The 7,735-nt window shown below is 38.8% G+C and overlaps 1 pseudogene; it reads left to right on the plus strand.

The window, feature by feature from the left end:
• The first annotated feature begins 3,487 nt into the window (after positions 1-3,487).
• On the plus strand, positions 3,488-7,266 carry LOC131306990 (uncharacterized; annotated as a pseudogene).
• Positions 7,267-7,735: the final 469 nt, after the last annotated feature.

Here is a 7,735-nt window from a genome sequence, read left to right on the forward strand (position 1 = left end):
CCCTAAACCTAAACAATTGCTTGAGCAAAATCCATGGCTACGCCTCTGCCCGAAAGTAGGACAAGAAAGTAGGACCAGTGTAGATCGTTTTGGATAGCCCAGTTTGTATGGAGCTCCGACTCTAAATGGTACTTTCAAGCCTCAATTATATGTGACAGCAAGGTTCGAGTGCGTGGCAGCAATGTTCGAGTATGTGCCTCGAATTCAAATAGGTGGCCGCAAGCATATGTATACCAATTTGTTACTTTACCCGAAAAAAGTGTATTTCATTAATTAAAGAATTATAAACGTACGGATTAAGATGTGCCCCCACTGATGAAGTTTCTGGAATGCTGGTGCGACTACTCTGTAGGGGAAGGAATAGATTAAAAGTGTTTCAGATTTGGGTGGGGATTGGCTTCATGAATTCAATATGTAAGTGGATATACATAGAAAAACACATGCAAACTTATGTTTATGTATAGTAGTGTACATGCACAGATGAATATTAGCTCTGTAAAGTGTTTTCCAATTAGCATAAGTTTTTTCTGTTTTTATGATAGATGAGGAGTTTGTATTGCAAAAAACCCAAAACCACGAGGAGATGGATAGTTCTACATGATAGGGAGGTGATGTGCCAAGGAGGCAAATTACAGGGAGGCAAATTGCATTTTGCCCTATAGGAAAAGAAAGCCTAGATGTGAGCAAAAATCCTTTTTCTTTGTGTTTGTTTAAATGTTTAAAGGATAGTGATTTTTCCACTGTAAAATTTACCATCTAAAATCATAAAGTGGAGTTCGAAAAATCAATCCCCACATGCAATTGATTTTCGCACTCCACTTTTGAGGTGCATATGGTAAATTTTAAAGTGCGAAAATCTATTTCATTGTTTGACCCTTGTATTCACAGAAAGTTTGGGGAGTCGAGACATTTTTGACACAAATGATTCAGCATGATTATCAACTAGGGACCACACTCAACTAGTAAAGTTGTCAACGGTAAAATTGTCAAACAAATAACTACTCTGTCCCATCATAATAGATAATAGATACACAAACACAACAGAGAGCTTAAACTGTCCGCAATGAAATTATCAAAACTATCCTATGAGGCTCCAATTTTTTCGTTCTTTTTCCCACTGATGGAAGGGAAAAAAGTCCGATATGGTAAGAGTTGGGAGCAATACAACAGAATTCAAAGGCAATCCCTTAATTTTTATTTACAACCCACAAAAAAGGACTATCCTTAGAATTGCAGGCGATATCGGTGGTTCCACACTGCGCAATGAGATCACAGGAATGCCATTTCTTGACACGGTTGCTTGCTTATCAAACATGCCATCTTGGCTTGTCAGCAACACGTAGATAATAGTAACTCTGACACAAATCCAATTTGTAGAACTATCTCACGATTATTGTAAAAAGTGTATAGATTATCTGATCAAGTCGTCAGATGCCCAGCTTAATTCTGTAAAGTAGAAGGCACCTGAAATACTCAACCAAGCTGATCCTGTCACGATGAACATATGATAGAACCTACAGAATGGTACTTTTCCTGCAACAGAATAATATGAAGGGCTCAAATGAGTACCAATGTCTCCAAAAAACAACTACCTTTCAATAATACAAGAATTGCTGGGTAAAAGCTGCATTAACAGTGGAGTATAAATAATACACCGATTAGAGTAACTATCTTCGCACTGGAACTGCTGACCCTTGGTTTCTACCAAGAAGGAAAGTGCAGTTGCCAAAGCTTGAATTTCAAGTTCCAGTAGAATAGTATTAGTCAGCCAGTGTTGAACTACAAGTAATTCCTACAAACTGCACTCCTCTTCTACATTTCAATGATCATATAAGCCCCTGTACGTCTTCATTATTTTATTTTTCTTTTTCCTTAATAGCACCCAACGCATGAGAAGCATCACTGTGAGAATTTAAAGCTTCAACCGCAAGACTGGCGTCCATTTCCACTTGTAAATTGTTAAGATTGAGATCAGCTGCCATTTTTAAACTGTCACGAAGAGCCCACATCTCGGCTCCCAGGCTATTACCAGCCCCAATACATTTTTGAAAACCTTTAATCCACTTTCCTTGGGAATCTCAGATCAATACCCCTGCTGTAGCAATACCATTTTTTATTACAAGCTCCATCCACATTAAGCTTGTAGCAACCATCTGGAGGGGGCGGTCCAACCGAAATGGGAGGTCTGAACGGTTTTCCGGGAATCAATATGATTACAACAAGCTTCCCATTCGAAGGTCTGAGGAAGACAATCATTTTTAGAGAACAAAGGGAAATTTTGGTTGCAGCTGGAATTAAAATGTCTCCGATTACGAATTTACGATTAATCCAAATACACCGACAACCCAAGGGAAACATGCTACTCCAAGAAATGCCTGACGCATGAAGAGATTTGGAGAAGGAGTTAGTGCGAATCCAATACTCCACAGATGAGTTCGGAATGAAAAAGTTATGACCAACACCTAAAGAAAGCCAAAAATCCTTGGCTTTACCACAGCCCCGAAGAGCATGGAGTGCGGTTTCTATTTGGTTGGGGCAGTGAGGGCACAAATTGTCCACCGAAACGTGGCACTTGAACAAGAATTCTTTAGTAGGAAATGCAAAACTTTTGGGTGAGATTTGTGGAGGGAATAGGGCAAGGCTTTTTGTGGAGGGAATAAGCAAAAGTGGAGAAGAATTTTACCCGAATTAGTATTCCACAAAGTAACAATCACATCCGGCATGAAACCAAGGAATAGCAGTCCCCATGATTTTTTCAATAATGTTAGGAGGGAGAATGATAGAAATTTTATTAAAATCCCAACTCAAATCAGACCCACAAATCTCTTGAACTCTAAGATCTAATTCATGGTGCAAAGGGGGCCCTCAACACAGGATATAAGGGGACCACAACCCAACCAATTATCCCCCCAGAACAAGGTATATATCTCTCCCATTACGAATGGATTTCCTATTACCCTCTGAAAAACCCTAGTTCGCCTAGGTTTATAAATATTTGCTATGTATGAATTCTTTAATCAATAAATCACCAATCAATATATCAATCCAATCGCAAGAACGAAAAGCAATAAACAACGATGAACACAAGAATTAATATATGTGAAAAACTCTAAACAGGAAAAAACCACGGGAAGGAATCAAGCACTATAACCATTGTGCAGTTACAAGTAATCTTACCCTACGATTTGAATTCTCACAATCGAGTCTAAGACCTACTTGACGAATCCACGTTCACCACACCCAATTCTTGACCGCCGCTGCCTTGAATTCACAAGTCTTCCAAGACACTTCCAGAAATCCACCGGAAGACGACTCAAATAGTTGAATCAATGAAGTGAAAACTTCTTGGAGTTATATCGTTGTGCATGTACCAATAAGCGAAAGATCTTCATCTGTACTCCAAGACACACATGGACAAAATCCCTCTTCAATGTTTTTATTTCGAGTTCGTCTCCAAACACTTCGAGGTGAGTTTGAATCTTTACAAATGAATACTTCCGAATCAATTTCTGACTATTTCTCAAGAGTTTTGGCTGTTGTAAATCAAATGAAATCAAATGGTGAAAATTTAAATGATGTCCGGGTGGTCGAAAAAATCATTCGGTCATTAGATACGAAATTTGACTATGTTGTTGCGGCCATTGAGGAATCAAAAAATCTTGATTCCATGGCTATTGATGAACTCATGGGATCATTGGAAGCCCATGAGTTGAAGATCAATAGAAGGAAGAAAGAGCCATTGGAGCAAGTTCTTCAAACAAGACTCAATCTAAATGAAAGATGTGAAGTGAATCAAAATGGTCGTGGACGTGGACGTGGCCGTGGCCGAGGACGTGGTCGTGGTCGTGGCCAAGGAGAAGGGCAAGGAAGAGGAGGAAAGTATTGCAATGAAGAAAGAAGTCAAAATTTCCAACCAAATAGAGGTCGTGGGAGAGGAAATTATGGCAACCGAAGGCAAAGATATGACAAATCTCAAGTTAAATGTTATAATTGTCAAAAGTTTGGTCATTTTGCTTGGGAATGTGAAAATGATACTAACCATGCGGAAGAGAAAGCTAACCTTGTTAGCAAAGGGGAAGAAATAAACTTTATGGTATTATTGGCTTATAAAGGCAAAGAAGGCGAATCTACGATATTATTGGCTTATAAAGGCAAAGAAGGTGAGGACAAGAATACATGGTATCTTGACAAGGGCGCAAGCAACCATATGTGCGGAGACAAAAGCTTGTTCGTGAAGCTTGATGAATCGATAAGCGGCAATGTTTCCTTTGGAGATCTATCCAAAGTTCCAGCGAACGGAAGAGGTAAAATTTTGATTCACTTAAAAAATGGAAGGCACCGATTTATTTCAAATGTTTGTTATGTCCCCAACATGAAAACTAATATTTTGAGTATTGGACAACTCTTAGAAAAAGGCTATGATATCCACATGAAGAATCGTAGTCTTTTTATAACAAATGACAAAAGAGACTTGATTGCCCAAGTGCCAATGACAAGCAATAGAATGTTCTTGTTAAATATACAAAATGATGTTGCTAAATGCTTAAAAGCATGCTACAAAGATACTACTTGGCTTTGGCACTTAAGATTTGGGCATTTCAATTTTGGGGGACTAAAATTGTTGTCCGGAAAAGGAATGGTGAGAGGATTGCCTTCCATTAATTACCGGGATCAATTTTGTGAAGGATGCCTTCTTGGTAAGTGATGTCTCATTCGGTAGTTGTTGAAGTTTACCAAACGGCCGTCAAATTCAATTATTTATTAACCGAACTACAACTAAAGATTTGCATAGTATAGCGAGGAAGTCCGAGTCGATCCACATGGAGTTTGAATATAGCTTGTTCGGATTGTAGATGTAAGGGTTTGTGGCGTTAAGGCGGCCAACTTTTAGTTTTCCTTTGAAAGGTGAGAAATACCCTTATGAAAAAGACTAGAAAATGAGTTTGGACTAAAAATTAAAGGCGGCAAGGCAATGGAGTTACTAACGCCCGTAACTTAAGCCATCTAACAATTCTCAACGAAAATACGGTTGAATCGCACAGCATAGGCTATCCACCAGAAGATTTAGCTATGAAAATGGTTAGACTTGATATATAGTTTGAATAATAAGCTAAACACAAGGCGTGACATCGCTCCCGAAACCATGTGTGCAAGCATATGATCACCGAAGATTAACAACGCCAAGACTTGAATTCAAACGAAATATCAAGGTCATGAACTAGAAGCATAGTTTGGAAAGCGAGCAAGTTCTTTGGTTCTTTTGGCAAACACGAACTGAGACATAACTCTCGAAACCGTGTGAACAAGCACATGATCACCGGAGATTAACATCGGTAAGTTTTGTTACATAAAAGGGCGAACTACGCACATTTACAAACCAAACCTCAAGTCTTGAGTTGGGAAATGCAAGATAAACATAAGTCACGGGGTGTGTTAATCACCCCATGGCCGAGCCTAATAAACTACTCACTCATATTGAACAGACTAGATAGCATGCTAGAATTGACAAACATTTTTAACCGACAAAATAAAAAACGAACTTGATATTAAGGAAGATCCAAGCTGTAGCTACAACATTAATAAACGAGACATTAACATAAGACCAATATTTACTTGAGTTCTTAAGGAAATTAACTAAGAAAGCTTGGAGCAAGACAACAATGGAAAAATCTCTCCCAGAGAGAGAACTAAAACTAGAAACTAAAGTAGATAAGTGCTAGCTACAACTAAGGGGGAGAGAGAGGGGTATTTATACAACTCAGCATTTTCTCTCCACAAAATATTCCTGAACTTGCTAAAAGTGACAAGTATTCCATAAATAGAAAGTCCAAAAGCAGTAAAAATATCTGCAGGAGACCAATGTTATCAATACCTATCAAACGGGTATCGATAACATCACTCAAATATTCCCCCGGAGAAACAAGGTATTGACAACAAATGGGATAGGTATCGCTACCCTTGGGTCTGGACAACTTCTGGACCAAAAAGGGACAAATGGTATCGATACCATTAAGGATGTTATCGATAACATTCTTCAAAACTGCAAATTTCAGGTTGAGGCTTCAACTTCAGCAAACAGCTCCCAGCAACTTCATAGCTCCTCAGCATCTACCCCCCATTTGGAAACAATGGTATTACCAGAATTTCAAGATTTCAATTAAATCAAAATGTCAACCCCCCACTTTTAGTACAAAACAGAAAACTGCAGATTTTTCTCAAGAGAAAATGGATCAAAACATGATCTTACTCTTCAAATAAAACCTTGCAACTTTGTAGTTACTCTTAGAAAAATTCAAGGATCAACTACTGCCATTTTTTATCTCGAAAATCGATATTTTTCTATACTTAGACAGATTTTAAGGGGCCGACAGGGTCTTCGGGTACTTGGAAGCATCCGGAGCATTCCTTGGCATTCAAACACGCCTTATTTATATGAATTACCTGAAACACACGAAAACCAACCTTACGTGCAATATCGCTATGAAAGCTAAATAAACGCAAGATAAAACAACATAAAGCGGGACTAGTTGCACCAAATATCTACAATATTGGGTACTCATCAGTAAGCACTTTAGAAAAAGCTTTCCAAGAGAGGCAACAACAAGAGCAAGAAAGCCTTTGGAAATTATTCACACCAATGTGTGTGGACCAATTGATCCTTATTCTCTCAGCAAAAATAGATACTTTCTTCTTTTTATTGATGATTTTAGCCGCAAGACATGGGTCTATTTTTTGAAACAAAAGTCGAAAGTGTATAATGTTTTCAAAAAATTCAAGGCGCTTGTTGAAAAAGAAAGTGACTATGATATAAAAGCCATGAGATCTGATAGAGGAGGCGAATTCACCCTAAACGAATTTAATGATTTTTGTGAAGAAAATGGGATTCGCCGTCCTCTAACACTTCCGTACTCCCCTCAACAAAATGGTGTTGTCGAAAGGAAAAGTAGATCCATTCTTAACGCAACTCGAAGTATGTTGAAGAGCAAGAGAATGCCGAAAGAATTTTGAGCTGAAGCAGTTGTTTGTGCGGTTTATTTGTCAAACCGCTCTCCCATACGAAGTGTTTGGGGGAAGACTCCACAAGAAGCATGGAGTGGAAAAAAGCCCGGGGTCTCACACTTGCGAGTTTTTGGAAGCATTGCCTATGCACAAGTGCCAGAGAAAAGCGATCTAAACTTGATGATAGAAGCGAAAAGTATGTCTTCATCGGCTATGATTCAAGGTCCAAAGGCTACAAATTGTACAATCCAAGCAATGGATAGGTGATTTCAAGCCGAGACGTGGTCTTTGACGAAGAAGGCACGTGGGACTCGGAGTGTAACGCCTCCAATTTTGGGTACGTTAAATAAACATTTTATTGACAAAACCAAAGGGAGTCTGGCTCGTTATTACAACAAAACTCCCACAAAAGTTCAATATTTACACAAATGAAGAGGGTTCTAGGGTTCCTAATTACAGCTCTACCTGCTCCTCCATCCTAGCTAGCTCCTCAGCTCCAAAAGTCTCCAAGGTGTACTGTTCATCTTGATCATCTATAAGGTCTGACACATTATACCGGCGTCGCCACCAATATAATATGTCAGGGTCACCAAAAGGTAACACTGTGAGCTACAAAAGCTCAGCAGAACAATCCTATACCCGTTAACCCATAACTTACAAACAATAGGTCATAGATATAGCACACAAACTCATGATTTTCACATAACTCATGTATAAATGAATAACAATGACACAT

Source organism: Rhododendron vialii, chromosome 11a, assembly GCF_030253575.1.
Source record: "Rhododendron vialii isolate Sample 1 chromosome 11a, ASM3025357v1".
NCBI lineage: Eukaryota > Viridiplantae > Streptophyta > Magnoliopsida > Ericales > Ericaceae > Rhododendron > Rhododendron vialii.